Below are 27788 nucleotides of genomic sequence, written 5' to 3' on the forward strand. Positions count from 1 at the left end.
GCATCTTATTTTGGAAACAGCACAGTTTGGCTTCCATGTCATCTTTGAATATGAGAGAGAATCCTACTTTGAGCATGTCCTCAACAGAGAGCAGAGAACCAGGTTTGTTCCTTCAAGAAGTCTCCTAAAGCTTGCGGAGCAGCATCCACTTCCAGAAGTCGATGATAATGTGTTCGTGATGCCTGTGAATGGACTATATGGCCAAGTGACTCATTAAGATATTCATGGAAGAATGGTAAAAAAAAAAAAAAAGAAAAAAAAGAAAGAAAGAAAAGAGAAAAAAAAGAAGAAGAAGAAAAGGCAGATTTCGAGAAGCAACCCCAATATCATTTAGGATTTTTGAGGAGTTGAAAGAAGATAGTTCTGAAAATATGAGTGAAAGACTCTAGCACGTATCTTTACATGTTTCTTACAGTACCTTTGTTAACCCAGCTGCTTTCGTGTATAATAGTTGAGTTATTTTCCTCTAGTGCAATAGCTGGTAGTCCCCTCATGATCAGAGTTTATTTCATGTGGGTAGAGAACTAGTAGCTATAGTAGGAGTAATGGGAACGGCCCCAGAAGCCAGCTTCGGCTAGGTCATTACTAAAGGGAGAGGATGTTGATGAATTGCTTCTTCATAATGTGCTGCTGCTTGTTCACAGACTTTGCGGCTTTCGATTCATCTTTTATCTACTCTCAGCCTTTGTGTGCTTGCTTTTTCTTGCACAATTTTTTAATGACCATAGTTTTTTTGGTTTAAAAATGAGAATTATATCTTCATAAATAGGCCTTTGTTATGGTTCTCTCCTACCCTACGTTATTTTCTAAGATCAAGAATAGAATAATTTCCATTCGTTTTCAGATTTGTTCTCCTTAACTATTTTTATATTCTTGTTCAATGTTTGGTTTTCCTCTGCTCTTTTTAGGTGGAAATAAAGGATGATCTCTGTGTTGTGTTTTTAGTTATCTAGGAGACCAGAATAACATGGATCATAGAAATTTATAGAAAATTTACGACATCTTTTAACTATTACTGTTTTAAACCTCCATCAGACTTCTTCTTAGCAATATTGGTGTGAATGTTACCTTCTTACTCTGCCCTTTCCTTTTGTGGGGAAGTAGTAAGAAGCAGGGTTTTCTCCAAATGCTGTTAAGTGCAGGGAGAGAGAGAGCATGCGCGTAAGTGCTTTTGTAATTAACAAATGAAGCAGGAGAGAGAGCTTTTGTACTTAACAAATGAAGCATTTGGTCATTAAGGTCATTAATGTGTATATTCACATTGTCAGTATAAAAATTAGTTTGTGGCTTAGAACTAAAATCATTAACAGTAAATTTTACTCTTTTCAACTCTTCTTACTTTTACAACTGAGTCAGTTGACCTGATCCATAATTTTCTTCTTTGTAAATTGAGGAAACCTCTGTTCTTATGAATCAAGTTTTATCCAGCAGAGAAAAATATAAGCAAAAGAGCAGCTTTTAAAATTTAATAAACCAAAATTCCAGAAACCATTTTTTAATAAATATTTCCTTCCCCAGTAGGACTCTTTGCTTCACCCTTTTTTCCTCCTTTCTACCCTATTTATCACCTAGTGTCACTTTTACATTTTTTTTCCCCATCTTTCCAGAATTTCTTGCTTGGTATCTGTGTTTTGCCTACTTCCTGCCTTTTCCATGATTCAGCCTCCCATTGAAAGTGATTTCTGTTCTCCTTACCGTCTGTTTCCTTGGGTGGGCCTCCTTCCTACTCCATTGCCTCCAGTCTTTTGTTATCTTTTGTAATTCAGCTTCTGTCATCTCCAGCTCCTGCCTGTTTTACCCCTCACCTGTGTCCACCTTACTTCCTGTCCACTTGCATCCCACTGTCATCTCCCATTAATGGTGATCTCATCTCTTCCACTGCCTTGGTCTACCTCTGTCGGTATAAGCTCCCTGATCTATTGTGTTTTATGCAGCTCTGATTCCTTCTCATCTCTTAATTGCTGATGTTTTCCTTCTGTACTTAATAGTCATTGTGCATTTGCCTTGTGAGCTCTTTTTCTATTTTTCTTGTCCCCAGGTGGTAGGTATTACTAGATGGATTTGTTGTCAGTATTTGCATTGAACACAGATCCTTGCTGTGTATTTCCTGGGTAGTCAGGATGAATCAATTATTATTAACTTTTCTTGGAACATTGAGCTTCCTGTGTTTTCTGCTTCTAAGAATTAGATTGGTATTCTAGAAGACTAATATTACTTTAAAGAGAGTCAGGATAGTCATGATGCTGTCATTTTAACTCTTTATCCAAGAGTTTATGACATTTGAATTCACTCCCTTGTTTTGAAAGATTAAAGAAGACATCCAAACCAGGTTTGGGGATAGGAGTGAGTGGAAGGTAGGAAGAGAAAGGTAAATACTAGAAAAGGATTCATAGTCAATTTCTAGAACTGGAGAGAAAACTGAAAACACAAACCACATGCTTTAACATTTATTAGGTGAAAGGTTCCCTAACAGAATGAAAAATATCAGTAATTCTGTTAACTAGTTTTAGTACTCAGTCATATGTATTTTTACATTTCCATTTAAGTTCCAACACCTTTATTTAATGTTTAACAAAACAGAAACTTAATCTTGTAAATATTCATTTTATTTTGAGAGACTTGATGTCGCCTTAAATAATAACCTGTGTCATTTTATAATTACACTGTAACATTCTTAAAAATGCCATTAACGTCTGACTCTGTTAGTTTTTTGTGTGGGAAACTCATAAATTGTATGGTTTTGCCCCTCTGGGCTCTGTAGTCATGTTATAAATCAAAAGGTAGCTTATTGGCAAACTTTTATTTTATGCTGTTGATGATTTATGTTGTCTTATGTTTTTCGATAATTTTTGTATATACTACGAATGTGGAGTGATCCTGTAATTGAGTTTTCTGTACTGTGTATGAACTACTGGAAGTAGACTAATGTAAGTGTAGATGCAGGTTTATGAAATTTAGAAAAAGAAGAGCCCTTTACAGCACGTCATGCAGTGTTTCAGATTTTAAGAATAACCGTACAAACTGGGGTTGATTGTATGGAACATTCTTTCTGCCTGAGCCTCCTCTACTTGTGGTGGTGGTGGCTGGGCATCTTGAAGCTGAAGGAATGGCTACTGGTCTGATAATGTTTCTGTAATATTCACCACCTGTGAGCAGCTAGTAAAAATAACATCAGAACCATGGATAAGCTACTAAAGAAATTTATGTAGATGTGCTGATAAGTATAGGACTATGTTCCGGGATTACAGAGATGAACAAAGTATCATCCGTTCTCTCTGGAAGCTCATAGTTGAGTAGGGAAGATTGGTAAGTAAATGATTGCAGTACACTGGCAAATGCTAAAATACACGTATGTAGCAGCTGTTACAGGACCAGGCCAATTGTGTAGGTCAAAAACCTAAAGTCAGATATAATATGTATATAACTGTTTATATATATTGCATGTAAATTCTGACTGTGATATAATTGCTGGTGTCTCCCTTATGGCCTGGGCAGGTTACTCAAAGCACTCAGACTCAGTGTCTTCCCCTTGAAATAGTGATAATTATCTAGGATTGTTATATGGATTAGCTGAGATAATATATAGGAGGTACCAGTATGGTCCCTTATTCAATTATTATTTAGAATTTGGAGAACATAATGTAGGATCATACTCTTATTTTATAGATAATATTGCTGCTCAGAATGCTTGGAATTCCCATTTTAAATTTGCTTTTAATAGTTTTTAAGAAAACTAAACTTACTCAAAACCTTGTAGTCAGTCCCTTTTTTTTTTAAGCCAAAAGAAGTTTATTTGATCTATTTGCCAGTTGTAGTTCCCAGTGACAGTTGTCTATTCCCATAAATCAAATCTGTTCTCAGAGAATTCAGAATTTGTTACCATTAAACATATTTGACAGAAGTGTGCCATAGGCTTCTAAAGTATTTCGCAAGAGTGACAACATCATTGGAATAGGTCTTTGTAATGACTGCTTTTGGGAAAGTTGGGTAAGACTTATCGGGGACAGAAACTTTTGAATATGTTATAAAATCAGTCTTTGTATAGTTGTAGTCCCAACAATGGATTATATATACCAACCTGAATATATTCCTAAATTGTATCTATGTTTCTGTTATTTTAAAAGGTGTTTAAATTAACTTCCTTTAACAGAACCATGCTGAACAGTGTGCATTTTCTTATGTAGTAGAAAAAATTGGCACAATAATTTAATATTATTTTGTTCATGGTGGATTAATTTTTTTCCCTAAATTAACAGGTCTTTAAAATAAGGATCTGTGTCCTAGACTATATGATAAAACAGGCTGGGTAAACTTTTCACTCAATGAAACAAATTGATTCTTCTGATCCAGATTGTTTGGCCTTGTTATAAAAGTCCACTAAGTCATAGCATGTTTAGACTCGTCTATCATACTGTGATTTAAAGATAATAGTACTGAGATAAAACAACCAGCCCTGAATTTTGTTACAGATCAAAATATATGTCTTGTTTAGAGCTTCTCTATTAAAGTTCATTATTTACAATCAAGAGATTTAAGTAAGTTTAGTTTGTATTTTATGGCTGGTATTTATTTGTATTGACATTACAGTCATAAATAGGGAAGCTGATTCCATAGAAAGGGAGACTTGATGTATTAATATTCCAAAGCTTAGTTTAAACTGGTTCTGATTAGAAAAGTGGCTTTCATTTGTATTCTCTGGAAGAGTCTCAGGTCTGCGGGCATGTTAACAATGACATGTTTAATCCCCACAATAAATATTTAGTTAGAGATATTTGGGAAATTGCTGCTGCTGATGTAGAATGAACTGAGGTATGGTTTTGTCTTTTACACTTTTGTCCCTGTTACATTCTTAGAGAAACTAAAAATTTTTTTAAAGATTGTATTTATTTGTCAGAGAGAGAGTTTGAGAGAGAGCGGGCAGGCAGTGGGAGCTGCAGGCAGAGGGAAGCAGGCCCCCCACTGAGCAAGGAGCCCGATGCCGGGGCTCGATCCCAGAACCCTGGAATCATGACCTGAGCCAAAGGCAGCCACTTAACCGACTGGGCCACCCAGGCGTCCCAAAACTAAACTTGTCCCATAGTGTTTTATTTTTTTCTTGGCTTTTTATTTAACATTACCAGTAAGAATAATGGTTGCCATTATGGATCCTCAGTAGGGCCAGGCTCTTGACATACGTTAAACTCTTTGCTACTGCTAATGTAATTCTTTCTAATAAAATTTGATGTTATGAAATAGGTTTTATATACTATCCATTCATATATAACATATAATATATGTTTACATTGACAAGTAAATAAATGTTAGGGTGGTTCTGCAGAACAATAGGTTTGTTGTGTTACATATTTCCTGCTATAAAGATGAGGACATTGAGGGAGGTTGTTGAATTGCCCAAGGTCACACCAATAGTAAATGGTGAAACCAGGAATTTAAGCCAAGTCTGGTTAAATCTCATGCTTTCATTCACTTTTCTATACTGACTTTTAAATTATTTCTCCTTGGGGCACCTGGGTGACTCAGTCAGTTAAGCAAGTAAGCGTCCTACTCTTGGTTTCAGTTCAGGTCATGATCTCAGGGTCCTGGGAAAGAGCCCCGCTTTGGCTCCGTGCTCAGTGGGGAGTCAGCTTGTCTCTCCCTCTCTCTCTGCCCCTTCCCCTGCTCACATGCTCTCTCTCTCAAATAAATGAATCTTTAAAAAGTAAAATATTTCCTCTTGGAAAAGTAAAATTTACTCTTTTATAAGTGCATATTATTTCGAACCAAGGAGTACTCTTATTAATCCTGTGCTATATGCCTAATTTTTTTCCAAAAAATACCACAAAACCTTTAATAGTTTATAAGATTATAGAAGGCTCAAAGTAATCAGTGCTTTATTGGAAAGAATAAAATCAGATAAAACAGAAAAGTATAAAGGGGGTGGTGAAAGTCACTAGTAATTATGCCACTCAGAGGTTAATAACATTTTGATTTATAATGATGCAAACATTTTGGTAATAAAATACATATATGTATATATATATTTTTTAAAGATTTTATTTATTTATTTGACAGAGATAGAGACAGCCAGCGAGAGAGGGAACACAAGCAGGGGGAGTGGGAGAGGAAGAAGCAGGCTCATAACGGAGGAGCCTGATGTGGGACTCGATCCCAGAATGCCGGGATCACGCCCTGAGCCGAAGGCAGACGCTTAACTGCTGTGCCACCCAGGTGCCCCCATATATGTATATTTTTAAAACAAAAATAAGTTCATAGCATGAATATTGTCTAGTAACACTTCTTTTGTTTATTGTATATTGGCCATCATTTCACATCATTGTTTATATCTTACTAATGTTTTTTCATTTTTAAAAAATAATCTTTTTATTTTAGAACAGTTTGGATTTATAGAGAAATTGCACAGATAGTACAGAGAGTTCCCAGATTCCCCTATCATTAACTTCTTACATTAGTGTGGAGCATTTGTCACAATTAATGAACCAAAACTGATACATTGTAATTGACTGAAGTCCTTGCTTTATTGAGATTTCCCTAGTTTTTACCTCCTGTCTTCTTCTGTTTTGGGACCCATCCACGATTCCACACTACATGTGGTCATCACGTCTGCTTAGGCTCTCCATGGCTGTAACTGTTTCTCAGACTTCCCCTGCTTTGTAGGCCTTGACAGGTTTGAGGAGTACTGGTCAGATAGTAAAATGACCCTCATCTGGGTTTGTTTGATGTTTTTCTCATGGTTAGAATGGGGTTATGTGGGGTTAGACTGAGGGAGGCCACAGAGGCAAAATGCTATTTTTATCACATCATTTCAAGGGTGCATCCTATTTGTGTGACTTTACTGTTGACGTTGACCTTGGTATCCTGGCCGAGGTAGTGTTTGTCAGGTTTCTCTATTGTCAAGTTACTCTTTTTTTCTCTGCTTTCCATCTTGTACTCTCTGGAAGGAAGGCAGCCCACACTTAGGGAACGAGAGTTATGCTCCACCTTCTGGAGGGCAAAAGCAGAGTTTCTGCATACATAATCTGGAATTCTTCTACATAGGAGATTTATCTATCCTCTCCCATTTATCTCTACTGAATCATTTATTTGTATCAGTGTAGACTAGTGGATATTGATACTTTGACTTAAATCCAATATAACTTTATTGCTCTATTTTTTCTAGCTGTGGCCATTGGGAGTCTTTGAGTTGGTTCCTGTAGCCCTTTGCCATACCCCTGTCGTTATGGTTTTCTTTTTTCTTTTAAAGATTTTATTTATTTTGAGAGAGAAAGAGAGCGCACGCCCGCAGGAATAGGGAAATGGGGCAGGCGGAGAGGGAGAAGCAGACTCCCTGCTGAGCAGAGAGCCTAACATGGAGCTTGATCCCAGGACGCTGGAATCATGACCTGAACCGAAGGCAGATGCTTAACCGTCTGAGCCACCCAGGCGCCCCTATTTTCTTTTTTCATGTGGTGAGAGCTGATGGTGGGGGTGGCACCCGTGGTCCTAGAGAGCTGCTCTGAGATCACATCTTGCCTTCAGACACCTGTGCCTTCTCAGTACGGTAAACTCTATGAGAAGAATAAAAGAGCATTCTCAAAGAGTAAAAACTTAAGAATTGGAAGCAACCTTAGAAATCATGTTCCATTTCTGCATTTTAGAAACCGGAAACTGTGGTACCACAGGGTGAGATGATTTGCCTGGGATTTTGCCATAATAGAAGCATTCAAGAATTTCTGGGGTGCCTGGGTGGCTCAGTTGGTTAAGCGTCCAACTCTTGTTTTCAGCTCAGGTCATGATCTCGGTCATGAGATTGAGCCCCAGGTTGGCTCGGTGCTGGGCGTGGAGTCTGCTTAAGATTCTCCTTTCCTCTCTCCTGCATCCCTCCCTCTCTAAAAAAAAAAAAAAGAAGAACCTGAATTTCTGCTCAGAATTCCTTGTTACATGAATGTACTTTATATCCCATTGCAAGGATATACAGAGTTTTTATGTTGGAAAATTTCAAACATGTATCAAAGAAGACAGAGAATAATTCATCCCCATGTCCCCATCTCTCAGCTTTACCTGTCAGTATGTAGCCGGTCTTGTTTAAACTCCCATCCAACTGCCCCCCCATATTATTTTAAGCATATCCCAGATACAAATTATTCATCTGTAAATATTTCAATATGTTCAAGAAATCTTTTTCAAATCACAACTGCAATATCATTATCCTACCTTAAAAATATTTCTATTTAAGGATATTTAGTTGTAAAAAATTCACCATGGATTAGAATCAGGCATTACTGAAAATACATTTCCTTGGTATAATCCCCCAAAATTATAGAGAGATTTTTTTTTAAAGATTTATTTATTTTAGAGAGAGTAAACATGTGTGAGCATGGGGAGAGGAAATAGGGGAAGGGGAAGCAGACTCCCCAGTGAGCAGGGTGCCCGATGTGGGTCTCGATCCCAGGACCCTGAGATAATGACCTGAGCCGAAATCAAGTGTGGGATGCTTAACCAACTGAGCCACCCAGGTGCTCCTAGAGAGATGTTAATGTGTTATCTGTACATCATACAAAATGGCCTAGGTTATGGCTCTTATAAAAAATGTATTCGGGTTTTACCTGGGAAAAATAAGTTAACCTCTCATGAGATTTCCTTAGAGTAGAGAAATCCTTAAAGACTGTATGACAGATATCCCCCAATTGTATGCATTTGCTTTTTGGCCCTTCTTTACTCTTTATCTGTGCATGGGAAAGAAATTCCAAGGATAAAATCTGAAAGAGATTTTATCCTATTAACTGAAGCCATGGGTGAGAATATAGTATGGCCATTCTATTCTACATCTTCTGTAGAGAGATTTTTGAATGTTGAGTAAAATTCCTGCATATTACTTCCTGAATTAGGAGTTTACAAAAGCCTCTAAGAGAATCGATGTGTTAACATCATCACTGCATTTTCATTTGCTTTTAAGAAGATAATTTAAGAGGAAAGAATACCTTTTATATCAGAGTTGATCCTAAAGGCAGAACCAGCTGTAATTACTCTGTTTACTTCAAGCAGCATACTTACGTGGATTACTTGACTCAACAATTTAAAAGGATGGCTAATACTCCCAATATTTTAAATACCGTATTTTCTTGGGGTTTCACTGGATCTTTAAAATTAAAATTGAGGTGTTATTTCCCCTCTAGAAAAACAACCCTGTCTCAGAGGCTTTACAACCAGAATAGGAAACGTCCTTTTAAATATCCATTTACTTGCGTTGAATTTATCCTAGAATTGCTTGTTTTTTGACATGCTGTTAAAATATGCAGTGATCTAAATTGAAGATGGAGTGAAAAAGAGGGCTGAAATTTTCTTTCTGCTTTTTCTAAGCCAGACCGAAACTACTCTTAACAGCATAATTTTATTTAAAACTATTTTATTGCTAACCAGTATTCATCTTGCTAGCGCATGTTGTTCATTATATGCAGATCCATGTTTTATTCTAACCTAATTCAGACTTCTCTGCCTTGCATTTGACAGTGTTACCGCCTTTCGTTTTCTTTCGTGAATAGGCTTTGTTCTTGTCAATCAGCTTAGTTTTCTTTCCATTTTGAGTGCCCTATTTGTATTATGGCTCACTTTTATCTACTTGTTTTCATTCAGTGAACATCTTTTAAAGAAGAGAAATCATTGTTACTTTTCTTCTCATTTCTAAGCAAAAGTTGAGAGATTAATAAAAACCAGTTTCAACTACATCGCTGGTCAAGTGCACGGAGTTTCCCTAGGCTAATGTGTATTACGGATTTTAAGTTCTCCGAGGGCATAGTGTTCATCATCCTGTGCTGTGATTGACCCCTGTAGCATTTACCCTTTCTGCCTATTTTAGGCTATTTTATAAACTACTTCTTGATACATAAAGGATACTTGTTCTTAAAATCCTCTGCTTTGCAGTTGTCTTTTCTTGACATCTTTACTACTTGTCAGCATGGGATCTTGGTTGAATTTCTTATCTTCTTTGCATTTCCTCCCCTGAAAACTGAGGATATTAATCAGCAGTCACCTCATTGGATTGTTGAGTTAAATGAGATAAGCTGTAGTGCCTGGCACATAATAAATGCTCCAAAAATATTCAAGCTATTCTTTTCTTTCCAACCATCCTTATTATATTTTCCCCCTTTACTTGTTTATACCTTCACTTGATTAGGACAAATGGTATGTGTATCTTAAATAAGTGACCACCTTCACGTTTTCCTCAAACTTTTTAAAAAAACTTCATTTTGAAATGATTACAGATTCATAGGGAATTGCAAAAATACAGAGAGGTCCCCTGTATCTTCACCCAGTGTTCCCCCGAAGGTAGCTGTAGTACAAGGTCAGAACCAGAAAACTGACACTGGTGCCATCCAGAACTTATTCACATTTTTCCAGTTTTATACGCACTCATTTGTGTGTGTGTGGTGTGTATAGTTCTGTGCAGTTTGATCACAGTGTATTTGTGTAACCACCATCACAGCCAAAATACAGGAGACTGTATCCCTGACCCATCAACCCAAAACCTCCTCTTGCTCTCCTTTATAATTTCCCCAAACCCTTGGTAACCACTCATCAGTTCTCTAGCTTTCTAATTTTGTTACTCAGAATGTTATATAAATGGAGTCATGCCGCGTGTGATCTTTACAGATTGGCTTGTTTTACTCAGCACGATGCTTGTGAGATCCATTCAAGTTGTTGTGTGTGTCAAATAGTCTGTTCCTTTTATTGCTGAGTTCTGTTCATGGTGTGGATGCACCACAGTTGAACCGTCTGTCCAGTGGAAGGACATTTGGGTTGTTTACAGTTCTGGGTTATTACAAATAAAGCTGCTGTGAACATTTGTGTACAGGCGTTTTGTGTAGACCTAAGTTTTCATTTCACTGGGATAAATGCTTAGGAGTACAGTTCTTGGATCAGAACTTTTTAAATGGGCCATTGTAAGCTTCTTTGAAAATACATGCTAATGCCATGTGCAGATATATAAAAGCAGTTATTTCTTAATGCGAGCCATTATAAATAATATAGTGTCCTTTGTTTTAAAATACCTTTCTGTATAATTTGCACCATCAGTCCAAAGTATTGAATCCTTTTTTTTTGTACTGTAATATTTTTTAATTTAATTTTTTATTTAAATTCAATTAATTAACATATAGTGTATTATTAGTTTCAGATCTTTTTGTACTGTAATATAATGTGTACTAAATAAATATTTCATTTTGTTAATGAATCCCCTTTCATATTGTATTGACATTTTTCTTGGGTATGTTACTATTCTCAGATACTAAATTTGAGTGGGGGACGTATTTCAAGTAATGTTTTTTCTTTTTATCAATTCTTTGCAATGTGGTAGATATTGAAATTTTAAAATACTTGTGAAGATGAACATGAAAAGTCAGGAAGTCCATTAATTGATGTCAAGCAGTATTTCAAATAATTGGTAATGTTGGACTTTTGTTTTCCAACAGAATGTTTGAGGTCCTAAGATGTTTTATAAACTTGTCTCCAAGATTAATAGTAAATGATGTCATTATTAAGGTGAAGCTACAAATACTGTGGATATGTGAAGAGCTCCTAATAATATCCATAGATTTAAGTAATGTTACTGAATTTGGGCATCAAAAGTCAGCAGAAGGACAATATAAATTAGGTGTGGTGGACAGGCATTAGCTGGTTGATCAGTTTTGGCTTTCCTAAATATATCTAATAGCCTTAAAATAACTGATAAAGGGAAAGTTTTGTAAAAATTGATAGAAAGGAAACAAAATGTAGAAAGCAGTGGTTCCTAACTCTGCTCATTTGAATAATCTAGGTAACTTTTAAAGCGGAGCAAGCACCCTTCCCTGGGCCAGTTAAATTAGACTCTGGAAGTAGTGCCTAGGCATTGGTATTTTTAAAATGTTTCCAGGTAGTTTTCATGCTTTTCATGTTTAGCCAGGGTTGAGAACCACTGACCCAACAGGAATGGCCACTATGCTCATACTTCTTCACCTTAGAATTTGATAGTGTTTGTGCTACGAGCATCCATCTCTAATGGATTAATGTGGGTTCCACATACCTTTTATTTATGGCTCTGTGGAGATGCCTGTTTTCCTAAGGGGGGGAGGGGAACCACACATGCGAATTGTGGACACATTGAAACTATAACGGAGCTTTAATGTGTGTAACAGTAGAGTGCCTGTCTTTGGAATGAAATACCCCAAACAGTGAGAAACTCTAAATCATTGACAAGTCAAAAGGAAACTAGGTTTCATCCGGGGCATATTATGGGTGGGACGCTTTTTGGGAAATTGGACATTTAGAAAACCTGCATGGGGTGTTGGGGTGAGAGGTCTCAGTTTTTATTGATAGATTCTATTGTCAGCCTTATTTAGTTTTTCCTTTTTTATTTTAATTTTTACTTGGCAAAAGTGTAACAAGTGAAGGTATGCAAAGATGAGTACAGATAAAAATAATTAATACCCCACCGATGTTCACAGCCTGATTCTACCACATCTTTTTCAGTATTCATAAAAGTATGTTTAACAATATAAGGTTTATGAGTTTTTTTTGTTTTTAAAATAGGATCATAATATATTATTATGTAGTGTTTCCTCCTTATTATATCGTGGATATTTCTTTAGGTCAATATATATCTAACTCTTATTTTCAAAAAATGAATAACATTTTCAATATGCCATAATTTATTGAGCCATTTGCCTGCGAATGGACATTCAGTGTGTTTTCTCTTTTTTTTTTTAATTTACCACAAACAATGGTGTATCTTTGTATATTTAAGCTTAGGTCCTTTGCTTTTGTTTGTAAAGTATTTTTATAATCCACAGTTTGGTTTTGGTCTTAGTTTCTGGATGCTTTCTTAGTTTCTGGATGCTTTCTTTGATACTGAGAATTAGTGGGCTAAAAGTCAGTTGATTTCCCATTAATTGGCTCCTAGGTATTAAGTTGGGCTTTAGATAGGAGAATCAGTTATTTTAGAAATGAATATTAATAAATCCTAATGGCCAGAAATGTTTTTCATAGGTCCTATAATCCCTAAAGTAGAGTACCTTAATGGGAGGCCATCAGATAGGCTTCATGGGGGTCCATGAACCATCTGATATTGATTGAAAAGTTGTGTACATTTAATGGCTTTTATCATCTTTCCAAAGGGGTTTTTATTGCCCCTCAAAATGGTTAAGAATTTGTAATAAGGTATCAAGAGTAGAACTTAGTCTGCAGACCCTGTAAAGTACTGAGTTGCCATTGATAGCACATTTTTAATCACAATATTCTCTTTCTGTAAAGATCTGGATTGGAATATGTTTCTAATTTCCAGATGGCATAAGCCTAGGAGAGATGGCTAATGCCATAGCTAGCACACTCCAGACTCAGAATAACCTTAATAGGTCCTAATGATGTTCTAAAATCAGCAAGATGAAAGATATTAAGGATAAACATCTGCAGGAACTGAGGAATGGTTGGGCATGGAGGACAATCTCAGATGCACCTAAGATGAAAAGGAGCTAGGAGCGGATTTGCCCACAGGCTTGTGTGGGCTAGCTCTCTGATGTGGCTGCTAAAAATAGGAGTGAGTTGGACCACATTTGATGAATTGTGTTTGCGTCTGAAAACCGCATTTGGGTGAGACACAAGCAAAGGAGGGAGACAAGGATAGGGATGGACTGAGATGTGAAGTCACACGAGTAACCACTGCAAAAGGAGTTTGGTTGTTGGATCTGAAGGAGAGGGTGTAAAAGAACAATGGTGGCAACCCTTGTAGATTAAGGAATAGGAAGACCAGAAAATGTGCCCAGTAAATGTTTGAATGAATGAATGAATGAATGAATGAATGAATATTACAAGGCTAAGGATTTTGACGTGACCTAAGCTCTAGTGAGAGTTCTCCAGTAACGGGGTGGGCTGCCCTAGAAAGCAGTGACTTCCCAGTGGAGCCCTTCAGTCCTAGTGATGGGTGACTGGGGAAGGGCTGTAGAAGGTGTCCTTGTTCTCAGTGATAAACTGTTTAACAAGACTTCAAAACTCTGGTAAGTGGAATTTTATATTTCTCTCAGGTACTTTAATTCTAAAAGAGGAGACAAGTCCAGGGTAATATCGTAGGCTCTTTAAAAGTACTTTTATAGAGGAGTGTTTTTGACTCAGACTACATGATTGTCCGTATAGGTGCTGCAGCACTGAACTCTAATAGGTTTTTATCTGAAATCGTGATGTACGTGTTATTCTGCTGTTACATCTGAAGTAGCTAGTCTAGACTTGTAGAGTGAGTGTGGTTGAAGATTTTATTTTTGTGACTTTGAAGGAAAACCGCATTCTTTTCAAGCTGCAAAAAGAGCTTTAAAAAAGGAAATTTCACCACTTCTAGTGGCCTCAGGAAATAGGCATACTACCTCCATTAGACTAATTGTCTGGATCCTGACTCAGATAATAGTAACACACCAGAGAATTGGTGTCCTGCTGTATCATTTACATAGGTGTGCCCCTCAGTGTGCACATTGTGAAAATGGATCTCTAGTATTTAAGTTGATTAACAGAGATATCTTTCATTACCCCTCAAATAGTTAACTTTAGGTTATAGAAATGGATATTGCCCAAATTATTCTATATAAAGCTTTTTAAAAAACAAACCCTGTGTCTCCCATTAGCAGTTTTAAAAGAGATTGGGGGCTATTGCCACTGAGGACCCCATGGTTTCCACTCCTTTTCATAGGGCCCTAGAAGTTTAGTTCAGGGCTTAAGATGGGCTCCACCACTCACTGGCTGTGTGGCCCTGACTTCCCATGAAAGATAATGCTGGGGCTTCTACATTGTGAGAAAGCATGGTGCCGGGTGCGTCAGGAGAACTTTGTACCCGTTCTGTTCCTGTGTCTTCTCTCATCTTGTGATCTCCTTTCTGTTTTTCCTGATGCAACAGATACTATCATCTGTATGTCTTGTACTATCTTGAAAATAGCACATCTAAAACTAATTTTTTTGTATTCCCATCCCCATCCCTTCCTCTTCTCGTCCTAAACCTGCTCCTGCTCTCTCCTCCTGTCTCCTCTTTTCATCCATGGGCACCACTCAGCAGAGGTAGCACTGGAAGAGGCTAATACCGCAAGCTCTGGATTCCTACTGTCTTGGAGTAAATTCCAGCTCTACCACTATTGCCATGTGGCATTGGACAAGTGACCTAATGTCTGTCTCTAAATCTCAGTTTCTTCAATTATAAAATCAGTATGATAGCCATCTGTCTTACACAACTGGGAAAATTCAGTGAGATACAAACATGTTAGCAGTTGGTATGTTTGCTGATGCTTAAGTGAGTGCACAGTATCCATTCATTATTTATAACTTAAGCTGGAAGTGGTGATGTCATCCTTAATTCCTCTTCTTTCCCCTCACCTAAGCATCCTCGGTGCTGGTGATTCTGCCTCAGGAGTCTTTCCTCTTTCTCATCACTGCTTTTAGGTCAGGGTTTTTTAATTTGAATTAATCATACTCAAAGAGGTTCATAATCCCTTGAAATTATATGTACATCTTTTGACATATGTGTATTTTTCCTAAGGGGAGGGCTTTTAGCCTTTATCATTGACTTTCACACCGGTCAGTGACCCACAAAATGTTAATAACTACTGGCTTCAACTCTTATCTCTAGCCTGTATCCGGTAGCGTATACACTGACATTCCTCCTCTCAGCTCCGTGCCTGTAATCTCTTCACACTGTTGCCCAGTTAACTTTTTTTTAGTGTTTTTACATCACCATCCTGCTTACACAGTTGTGTTGACTCCCTGTTGCCTACAGCAGTGGTTCTCCCCTCAGACCACATACTAGAGTCACATGGGAAGCTTTTAAAGAAATACCCAGGTCCCTGGGGTGCCTGGGCGGTGCAGTCGTTAAGCGTCTGCCTTTGGCTCAGGGCGTGATCCCAGCGTTCTGGAATAGAGCCCCACATTAGGCTCCTCTGCTGGGAGCCTGCTTCTTCCTCTCCCACTCCCCCTGCTTGTGTTCCCTCTCTCACTGGCTGTCTCTGTCAAATAAATAAATAAATAAAATCTTTAAAAAAAAAAAAAAAAAGAAATACCCAGGACCCATCCTAGACCAATTAATTGATGCTAACAAATACCAGGCATCAATATTTTGTTTTAAAGCTTCCCAGGAGATTTTAATGTGTAGCCAGACTTGAGAGCCTCAGGGCTACAGGGTAATGGCCACACTTGTTAGCGTGGCACTTAAGGTCCTCAGGAGCCCAGTGCTGATCTTCAGCCTGATCTGCCTCCTCTCCCATTCATATCCCATCATTTGCTCTCTGGATATATACTTCTGCTATTCCCAGAACGTTCCGTGTTGTTTCCTCCCTCTGAGCTTTTGACCGTACTGCTCGCTCTGCCTAAAATGCCTTTCAGCCTTTCTCTGCCTGGTCATTTAATCATAAAACAAACCTTCCCCCAACCCCTGAAGAGAATTGCAATGCTACTTTTGTACTAACTTCTATTATAGGCCTTAAACTGTATTATAATTACTTGTGTATCTGTCTTCCACATTACAGTGAATTCCTAGAAGGTAGGCTCCTTCTTTATTTCATTTCTCTAGTGTTGACACCAGGTTTAAGAAGCTCCCTGAGAGTCTAATGAATGAGTAAATGACAGCGAACAAACAGCAGCCTACTGTGGGGAATCTAGAAATCCACGGGGTTGGGGAAGGTAAATATGGTATACTTGCTGTGGTAAGGAATGCTCGGCGGAAGTTTTATCCTCTATTGCTCTTTCATACTTTTATAAGAATGAACGATCAATATATGGAGTTTCTCATCTGGGACTAGGAAAGTCGAGACCAGCTTTGAAAACATCTCCAAACACTATTGAACATTATCAAACATAATAGCGTAAAGTTGTATCATAAGACTCTCCAGAGATTTCTGAATGAGAGATGGGGAATCAGCCATTACGATGATGGCAACTTGATTTTCCCCAGTGGGTTATCCTAACTTAGTTACTGATTTAAAGACACCCTTATATGGACAGTTCTTCAGACATTATATGTTTCTAATTTTGATCTCACCCCTGGCCTTTAGGTTTAGCTGCTGCCTAGTCCTTCTGTTGGCTATTTTTAATACTTTTTCTCTGTGTGTCTCAGAATTGTCCAACACATTCTAAAGAACGGTAACTTCAATGTGATTTATTCTTCCTGTTTCTTCAGTGCCCAGGATTAATTTAATGGTTATTTTGGAAGACATTACTTTAGTAAATGATCTGAGAGAGATTCTTTTGGATATTTTGTGGGGGATGTCTTGGGTTGTTTATTTGCCTTTTAATTATTTTTCCTGAACACCCCCCCACTGCACTCTTACGAGAAGAGATGGCTTATTTAACACTTACACAAAGGACAGCGAGTACTAGTCTGATGTCATGAGTTGGGTGTACGTCATTCTGATATGCTGTGTATGAACAACTAGAATACCCTTTGTCTAACGGGCTTCTGATTATTTTATAATCTTATAAGCTTGAATAATAAGGACAAGATTTTTCTTATTCAAAATCAGAATGTTAGTTGGAATGTATTAATATGCTATCCTTTTATGCTTCCATTCATCTTATTTAAAAAGTATTTTAAAAAGCTTTGAAGAAATCTGGATTTATCAAGAGCCCCTTCTTTAAATATGTTTACATAAAAGGATCTCAATCTGTGAAACTAAAAAGAGTGATTTTTAGTCATTTTTTAAGAGCATTTTTAGCAACAGATGTGAGTCAAAGAATTGGGAAATACAGCCTTTCCGGGCAACTGGAGAGACAGGAAAATAAAATGTCAAGAAAAAAGAAGAAACTAACTCTTACAATGACCGCATTAAGGTCTAAAATGGATAATGGTCTATTATTTCACAGTCTACAATCAACCACAGATACGCCGGTATTGTTTGTCCACTCTTCTTTTGGTGAGCCAGGGCCTACAGAAAGGAACTGGTCCATGGTGTTTTTGAGAATGGCTTCTTGGATTATTATAATTACTGGGCTATTATAATTCTTAGAGCTAAGTTGTTAATCCTCTGGCTTTTTGCTGCTTTGAAAAATGAGCATCCATCATTGGAGCAGTTTTAAATGAACTATTTAGTGCTTAAGAGATACAATTATGTATGTCTATCATCAGGAGACTAGGCTATACCACCCCCACCCCTGGAAGAAACTAGTTACCTACGGGGTCCCCGTAGCAACTGAAATTAGAATCTCTTATGAATATGTCAACAGACCACATTCATCGACAGCAGAATTATCAAAAGTTATAGAATACATTCTTGATTCCCCAAGTCTCTGGTAAATTGGTACCAAGTATTGTATTCTATCACACACTTGAGCGTTTGCCCTTCAAACAAACCTTACAGATGCTTGGGGACCCATGAGAACATATTTGAAATTATTAATAATAAAACCGGTAGCCTTGGGCTGTTATTATGAGGATCCTTATATTCTTATCCTGCAAGTTCCCTATTCATCCAAAATATGATAGAGAGGGAACCTAAAAACCCAGAACCCCAAAGTAGATTCTCTATCACATACAGGTGGTTTAAGCTGAAATTCCCCTTCATTGTTACCTCCTATAGCTAAAAAATATGTATAAGTAAAAATATATATAAATACAGTTTATATATAGAACTCTGTGTCAAGTACTGTTCTGAGTGCTATATGTACATGAACTCGTTTTCTCAACAATCCTTGGAAGTGGGTTATCCTCATCTTACAGGTGGGCGGAGAGAATTCTGTTAAGTAACTCCCAATGGTCGCAAAGCTAGTAAACTCCGATTTGAACGATCCCAGCAGTATGACTCTGTTAAGTGTTCTACGGTCCTCTTTTCCTTAGAAAATCTTCAGTCTCAAGTTAGGAAGTAGAGTAGCTCTTACCCTAAAAAGATCGTACATGCTCTTGCGGTAAGCTTGATTGCTGTGAAGCAGTGTGCATTGGAGTAACAAAAACTAATACTTGGTTCTACTGTACCAAAAGCTTTTGGGGGTCAGTAGCTCGTTGCCTGATTCTTAATAGTTTTCCTGTAATTGGATCAAATAAACGGAGAAGTGGGTGTTTATGACCAGCCGCTGAGCGCGGTGCATTCATCCATACACTGGCCACCAGCACAGGAGGGGCAACCGAGTCTGATTTGTGATGGGTGAAGTTTGCCTTCATATTATCTGTAAGAAAGAGGTTTCCAAACAAATAAGTAGTATGAGATTGCAGGACATTTTTACTTATTTCAACATAGAGTATTTGCAATTACTTTCGCCTTAAAAACAGAGAGAACTCACTTTAACGTTTTATTAATAGATTCAAGTAATAAGGCTGCGTTTACAAGTATTTTCAGTGTGGATATATGACTACCTTGAAGCCAAATTAGAGTAGAATAGGAAGATTTTGTTACTTTTGAAATACTTTGCTCTATCTTTTGAAATCCTGTGACTTTAAATCTAATGTTTTTCCTAAAATCTCAAATTACAGTACATTCGTTTGTTGTTTTGGGTTAGCTTGAATACTAATAAGTTATAGAAGTTCAGATTGTACTCGATAAGCCTATGCTTATTTTTTTCATTTATGGTGTATTTATTACATAAGATGTTAGTGCTCGTTTGTTCAGATCTGGCAACTGGGCTGTGTCTGTAGCACTTTCAAGCAGAGCTTCTTATATCAGTAAATGCAGAAGTACTGCCCCAAGACAAAGGAGGAAACTCCCAGTTTCAGAGTAGAGGAGGGCCGGTCTCTGCTCTTTTAACTTAGTGGATGCTAATGTTGGGGCGCATGAAAACATGTCTGACTCTGTACTCTATGAACTCCAGATAAAGGGAAAACAAAAGCACCTATTAAACCTATTTAAAAAGCACCTATTAACACCTATTACAAATAGGTGTTAACACCTATTACATACCAGGTACTCTTTTTAAGTGGTATAGCTATGTCTATATATTCATGCACGTTTTTCTATCTACCTTGCTGTGTATGCATGAACGTGTGAATTTATTTAATAAAATGTTTCTATATTAAGCACCAGTGTTTTACATGCTTTACAAACATAAACTCATTTAATCTTCATAATAACCATATGAAGTGTGTCTATTACTGTCCCTATTTTAAAGATGGTGAAACTAAGACACAGCAAGGCTAATTGCCCAAGATCAATAACTACTGATGATGAGGCTAGAATTTGGACTCAGAGAGATAGAGATGAATTCTTAATCCAGTCCATTCCCCGGACATACATTATAGCTTTCCTTTCTCTTTATCTTTGCTTAGGTCATTGCTACTGTATAATGTTCTTTCTACTCCTTTTGCTTTTGAAAGCTCACCAGCATGCAAAGTCTCAGTTCAAATGTCACTTCCCCCAAGATGTCTTTCTTGATGAACCCAACTGGAAGCCTCTAATTAGATTCCTAATGGGATGAAATTCTACCCTTTGAGATACTTACTGGTTACTCTCTTCTATGGTAGCAAGTTTGTATTTACTATCATGTTTCATACCAGATGTTCAGCCTCTTGAAGGCAGAACTGTCACTTACACTATTTTCTGCTATAGTCATGGGCATCCTGCCATTCACACAAAGTTGCAGAGGCTTGGGAGTTTCATGATGGCAGGAAACAGCTGTTCAACAAATGTTTGTTAAATGGATGACCATTAGGAATGTATGCAGAGTTACCCTGTATCATTTCCCAGTATCATTCTATGATACTTTAAAAAATCAACTATGATAAAATAAATATTCAGACAACAGCAGTAATAATACTGCCTCTATGTTCACATCCTGATATAAATTATGGTATAAAATCATGCCAGCTAGGAGCACCTGGTGGCTCAGTCGTTTGAGCATCCGACTCTTGATTTCAGCTCAGGTCATGATCTCAGGGTCCTGGGATCGAGCCCCACTTCGGGGTTCTGTGGTCAGTGGGGAGTCTGGTTGAGGATTCTCTCCCTCTCCCTCTACACCCTCCCCCCCACCCCATTCATGCTCACACTCTCTCTCTCAAATATAAATAAATCTTAAAAAAAAAAATCATGCCGAATTAACTACTTACTAAGGTTTCAAAAAAGAGCTGTCTTTAAGAGTTTGCTACTATGTATGTCTTTTTTTTTTAAAACTTATTAAAAAAGAATGCTGAAGAGGAAATGGTTTATTCTTTTGGAGTTAGATTGTTCTGTTCATGTGCGGATAAAGGTACCCTAATCCATTTCTGAAGTATTTAGACAGATTGAATAGCTATGAACTATGCCAATATAATCACTCTGAAGCCTAGGATGAAAGAACCATCTTTTTAGCATATATGAGTAGTAGTAACATTGAAGGCCACATATATTTGTTTCAAATTATAGGATGGAATAAATAGAGAACTTCTGATTTTAGCAATTTTATAATCAGACCATATCACTGTTTCATTTTAGTTTGATTAACATAATGGTTGTATGATATAGTAATCAAAATTGTGAATTTATCAATTTAATCTTAAAAGGTTAATTTGGAGATATAGGGATGGAATGTTACAGACTTTTTGAAGATATGTATATCAGTGAGATTTTGCTATGTAACAAATCACCTAATACTAGTGACTTAGAAAAAGAAGCCTGTGTTATGTCTTATAATTCCATAGGTCACCTGGGTGGTTCTTTGGGATGGCCTAACTCACATGTGTGACGGTCGTCATGCTGGCTGGTGTGGGGCCTCAGCAGCAGATGGTACATCTTTGCTCCATGTGGTCTTCTCATCCTCAGTAGGCTAGCCAGGGCTTCTTCAGGTGGCGTTCCTGGGGTTCCACAGTGCAGCAAGAGAGGGCAAGCCCCAGTGGGTCAGCTCTTTTCAAGTTTGCCCTTGTCCTGCTGGCCAAACCCGACTCAGTGTGGAAGGGGCTACCCAAGGGTAGATGCAAGGAAGCAGAAATAAATAGGGGTTCATTACTGCAACAAGCTGCCAAGATATGGAATTTGTAGGTACCTACTTAGTCAGTGTCCCTAAATTCTGATGTGGCCTTAGGACAGCAACATGAGGTGATAAAATAGAGAAAAAATGAGCAGGTTTTCAAAGCTACAGAGTTTTCAGAGAGATAGTTTCTAGACCCTAGGTTCTGCTGAAATACTTAATAGTCATTCGAAGCCCCTTTCAGTCTTTATTTTTTGAAGATTTGAGCTATAGGAGTGGGGAGCCTTTCATCCTCCCTCACTCAGTTAACATCCCAAATTGATCTTCAGCAAGGACCACAGCGATGGTAGAAGGGGTGTGATCATAATGGCTCCAGCCACTTAGTGAGGAGAGCTCCTGTGTGCTGATGCGGCATCTTGGAGGGCTCTGACGCCGCCCTTGCTGTTGGCACTATTATCCCTGTTTTACAGGTGAGGAAGCACACTCGCAGACATCCTATGGCTGGTTGATGGGAGGCTACATTTTGAACTCAGGCCTTTCGGACTCCACAGCTACTTCCGAAGAAGAGTTGCTTACTAGTGGGTTCATCATGCTTTTTTCCAGCATGAAGCCTTTGAGTATTTTATGTCACCCTTGAAAAAGAGGGAACCATGGAGAAACAGGAGGTTTTGGGTTTCGTTTTGGGTTTTTTTTCCCTTTCTACTCTTTCCCTACTCTACAACCCTCACTACTTGGACCAAATAACCAGGTTTAACTTGAAGATGATAAAAGCTCAGAATGGAAATTTTACTGCTGGTTCCAGATGTAATTTTTAAATCTTCCAGAACAACTGATCCCTCCCATCATGTCACCATGACTCTTCTAAGGTTCCAAAGTAAAATCCAGAATCCTGAGATATTCTAGAACATATATTTAAAATGTCATTAGAAGATAACCTTCATTTAAAAAATCAACTGCTTCTCTCCCCGACTCTTACCCCCATGTGCGCTCCCAGAGCGCAGCGCACATAACTCTGTCTTCATACTCACCAGAACGTTGTGTTTGCCTGGGTGGGTCTGTCCTTCTCACCAGAGTGTGAGTTCATCAACATAGAGCCCTTGTCTGTCCTCTCTGCATCAGCAGCACCTAACCCTGAATGGGAGCATTCTGGTATCTGCTATGTGATTTTATAACTGAATTCCATGCTTGGGGAGGAATTCTTTTCTTCTCCCTCCTTTTGGTCTATTTGTCCTCCTTTGGTCCTGTCTTTTCCTTTCTAGATCATTTTTCCTTCCCTTGCAGGCTGTTTCTGGTCTTCAGCCTTCCTCAGCTTTCCATTTCTCCCACCAGCTCATTAGCCATTTTTATATTCACTTCATGTTGAAATGATAGTATCTGGATATATTGAGTTCAATAAAATATGTTATTAAAATTAATTTTCCCTGTTATTTTCACTTCTTTAACCTTACTGTGAGAAAATTTAAAATTATGTATGTGGCTACACTAGAGGGTCAATATCCAGGTGAATTCATTAATGCGCGTTCATAAAAACAGTTGTTTTTGTTTTTGTTTTAATTGCGTGGATCTGGGGGCTCCTGGGTGGCTCAGTCGTTAAGCGTCTGCCTTCGGCTCAGGGCATGATCCCGGCGTTCTGGGATCGAGTCCCACATCAGGCTCCTCCGCTGGGAGCCTGCTTCTTCCTCTCCCACTCCCCTGCTGTGTTCCCTCTCTCACTGGCTGTCTCTATCTCTGTCAAATAAATAAATAAATACAATCTTTAAAAAAAATAAATAATTGAGTGGATCTGTTGCACTAAAGAGCCCATAGATCACCATCTCCCACACACATAGACCTGCCTCTCCTGCCTCCCCCCCATCCAAAAATTCATGAAAATGCATGGGGAGAATTTACCTTGCTGTTAATGATGCACACAGATTTTTTTCTGTCATACGTAGGCCTGAAACAAAAGTACAGTTGACTCTTAAATTATTTTCACTAGTGAAAAGGAAGCAACAGAGTGACTAATGTAAATTGGAGGATGCACTATTTTCTTTGGAATGTTTGGGTTCTTCCATTTTGGAACAGGTGTGGCCACTGTTGAAAGAAACAGTGGAGTCATACTCAGCCTATTTGATACATGAGAAACTGGAAAACTGCTCAGCGTTCCCTGCCTTCCATACAATGGATGTAGGATTCATCATATTGTTCCTCTGCAGTGCAAATTTCAGTGCCTAAGTAAACTTGGTGTATTTGCTTTTTCTTTCTGGTTTAGGGAAGAAATCATGTTTTAGCTTAGAAACTCTTCTTCCGAACTCTGATGTAATCGGTTAAGGATAATTGTGTCAAAAATAGCCTCACAAAGTCCTCTTGTGGCATCAAATTTTGAATTCCAGAATTGCTGTGGATCACTAAGAATTAATTATATTGATCTGAGGTTAGTCATCTTTGAGTAGTGCCGACTTGTTTCCCTCTGGCATGGAGTGGGAAATCGCCCACCTCCAGTGACTTTGGCTTGGGGTGGTGGTGAGTGCGTGTCAGCTACCATCTCGTGGGGGGAGAAGCAAGTGCCCTTTACAGCTGGGCAGTGAGGGTGGGATCCCAGACGGGCAGCTGGCAGTTTTTGTGAACAACCTGGAGGGGGGTTTGTGCTGGTGGTTACCAGCTCATGCCAGTGGGCTGTTTACCACTTCGGGTGTTTGTGCCATAGGTGGATAGTGCTTCATGAGGGCGTAGTCAGGTCTCGAGGATCCATGTTACAGGATACCTGCCTGTGATAGGGAGTCAAGGAGTGAGCCGGCCCCTGGAGCACAGACCTGGGATTTGGGAGTTGAGTAGAAAAAAAGTCTCTTGAATTCTAAACTGACACAATATTGTAAAATTAGGAAAACAAACAGCTCTGAAAAGATCTCTAGGATTATAGCTAAATGGTTAATATGGAAGACGTGTCCTAGAGAGATTAGGAGGGGGATGGAATTATCCAGTGTTGATTCAGAGTGAAACTTTGGACAAGTCACTGAATTTCCCTGTGTTACCCACCTGTTTAAAAAAAGTGAGGGGAGGGGGATAATATCTCTCAGAGGTGTTTGGAGTTTTGATTGATGTTTGAATGTGTCTTTCATAAAGTGACCAGTCAGACCAAAGTATGTCATCGGAACTCAAATGTCTAAAACTAATCTGAACCGTCTTGAGTAGATGTTAAGCAGGTCTGTGGCTTTGATATAAGTTGTACTTATTAAGGAAGTGTATATATTTTAAAGATAGTTCTATGCTACTTCTAATTTTCTTTTGAATGTCAGGTGTATGCTTTGGGTCTTTAGCTGTTAACTTGAGTTTCAACATGCCTTATAGGTGGTTAGTCACCTAGAGGGGACGAATTACCAGTTCCAGCCACCCAGGAAGTTAAACGTACTTCAAAATGCTTCTTGTCAAGGACGATGCCTTTTGCAAATATTTGAGATGTTTGTTCTCAGTTGTAATTTATTAGTGAACCTGTGTCCTCATAGCAACTCCTCGGGAGGTGCAGAAGACAAAGCCAGAAAGCAAGTAAATGACATGAGCTCATTCTATATCAAGAAAAAAGCTTTCATTGAAGGGCACTTGTTGATAGACTTAGTGTGTATATTTGATGCCTATTTAATTTCACATCTAATCACACTGTTTAAAGAATCTGACAGAGTGTCCTTTTACTTTGCTTTTCCTTGTGAGGAGCAAACAGCACTGCCACCTTGTTGTCAAAGTTCTGATTTGAATGTGCTTAAAACTCAACTGAACGCGAGTCGTGAAAAGAGCTTACTCTTTCTCTGTCAGTACTTGCGAAAACATTTTAAAAGAAGTTAGTATTATTGGACTGAATTCAGTAATTAGCATAATCATGATGCTATGTATTGTTCAGCAGAGCACGCCCCTTGGCCAAATTTCCCATTAAGAGGACACCGATGTTGTCCTAGTGAATAAATCCCGGCACACATGATGCCAATCAGCGAGTTCCTGCCTGCTGCGCCGGTGCGGTTAATTTTAGCCGCGGTTTGTTCTAGGAGTTGTAAAACTGTTTACCCAAGTAGAAGTTAGTAAGCTGAAATGTGACTTCTCGGCCTAATGCGATAGGATATCTATTTTAGACTTCAGATTGTGTTTATGGTCGGGAGAGCAGTCTTCTGAAGAATTGCGGCTCAGATTTCCTTTGAAAGTGCTTGTAAGTAGTGGGTGGATTTTTAAGATTTCTTTGTTCTTTTCTCCTTAAATCTTCCTATAGTAATTTTTTTATCTCTTGGGAAAGCTGGAAACCTTGGGATGGGTACTTCAGAGGATTCTAAGAATGGTGGCAAAGGTTTTTCTTTACATGTATCTTACTGCAAGAAACCTGCCTTTTTCGGTTTTCCCAAGAGAAAGTATTTGATTCTTACCGTTTTATCTTTGCAGAAGCAGTCTGTAGATTATTTCTTATTTTATCTGTTAAAATATTCGATTAATGGAGTGGTTGTCTCATTGAGCTTTATTTCTATGGTAACCTAACTCTTAGGGAAAAAAAAGTTAAAAGTGGATTCCTGTTACACTTACTCTGAGCTACAAGTTTATATACAGAAATAATGGGAGTGTCACATGTAACTTTGTAAGATGTATAGGTGGGTGGTTTTTATTTTTTTAAGAAGATTTTATGTTTAAAAATAGACCTATGGCCCCCTAAAGAGAAGCACTTAAAAAAATAAATTTAGGAGAAGGCTTTACAAAGTAATTGAAAGCATCCTCTAGAAGATGGAGTTAGTTACCAAAATTAATCAAAGGTCATGAAATTTTTAAATCTTAACTGCTCCTTAATTTAACAAGACATTGCCAACTTAAATTTACACTGAAGAAGACTAAAGATTTTAATATCGAGTATTGTTAAATAAAATCTGAAGCACCTTGCTTAGTTTGAGGTGCGTTTTAATTCAGAGTACACCCAGCTTCATGCCAAACAACATGCTTGTAACAGAGAACCAGGCAGAACATTTTTTTAATCAGTTAACATAAGTTATATCTCCTGGCGGAATATTGGTTTTACTGAAACAATTCTAATAGGTCGTGTAGTAACGGCTCTCCAGGCATCCCCGTCCTTATCAGCACTGTGAGCAAGGAGGGAGGCATTCCCTCAAATGCCATTTTCCCATTTTGCAAGTCTTTATTCAAAGACTTCTTTGTTATTATGTATTGTCTGATTTTAAATCCAAATGACCTAAGGTGTCAACAATGAAAGGAAATGTTTCAGTGGTACATTTAGTAGGAAAAGAATGTAAGAAGGGAAAATAGAACTGAGTTCTTGAGCTATTTTTAGAAAGCAACCCCTATTAAAACTTAAGTTTTTTGTTGAGCCAAAGAGAAATTTACAGTCCAGATTCGTTGTAACTATAACAGAAAAGTCTGTAATACATCTTCAGTAGTTAAAGGGGCTTTGTTCCAGCATTTGCTTCATAATACATACGTCCATGGGAAGAAAGTTTTAATTGTCAAGGACGTGCCATCAGCATCTGAGTGGAGTGTTTGTAAAGGTGCACCGTCGGGGGTACTCGAGGGTTTTCAAGCTGTTATTCGTTCCCTCCGCTGTCGGCTGTCGTTTAGTCCTGTGGAAAAGAAAGGCTGTTCAAAATGTGTCCATTTAAAAAATTTAACAGAAAGAAGCTTCCATAGGTATTTTTACTAGAGGAAGCGTGTGTTCTTCTAGGAGGAGTTGCTAAAATGCTCATAAACACTATCAGAGTATCCCTTTTAGTGATTTATGTGCTGTGAGAGCCTGATACAGGTGAGTGAAAGGGGAGATCATTTTAATGATGTAAGCATCAGTGTGGGAATTTCTTGTGTTTGCTGGGGCGGTGATTCTCTTCCCTTCTTATCTTGTGTGCCTGATGAACTGATACTGGTTATGGTTCCCTCATTAGTAGAGTCTCTGTTGACTAGTTATGACCTTGGGCGTGACGCATCACAGTGAGCTCAGCTCAGGGTCA

The 27788-nt window shown here is 38.2% G+C and overlaps 1 protein-coding gene across 12 annotated transcripts in view; it reads left to right on the forward strand.

The window, feature by feature from the left end:
• SLC20A2 (solute carrier family 20 member 2) overlaps positions 1–27788 on the forward strand; it is a 104441-nt gene that overhangs the window by 5861 nt on the left and 70792 nt on the right. For 4 of the 12 annotated variants that reach the window (XM_057303522.1, XM_057303523.1, XM_048226211.2 and 1 more), the window contains one exon: positions 1–26002. The exons of 5 other annotated variants lie outside the window; for them this stretch is intronic. The gene's annotated coding sequence lies outside the window, so the exon portion shown is untranslated. The remainder of the gene's footprint in view (positions 26003–27788) is intronic. 3 more of the 12 variants (XM_057303524.1, XM_057303525.1, XM_044379300.3) reach the window with 2 other exon arrangements.

Source organism: Ursus arctos, unplaced genomic scaffold (genome assembly GCF_023065955.2).
Source record: "Ursus arctos isolate Adak ecotype North America unplaced genomic scaffold, UrsArc2.0 scaffold_27, whole genome shotgun sequence".
NCBI lineage: Eukaryota > Metazoa > Chordata > Mammalia > Carnivora > Ursidae > Ursus > Ursus arctos.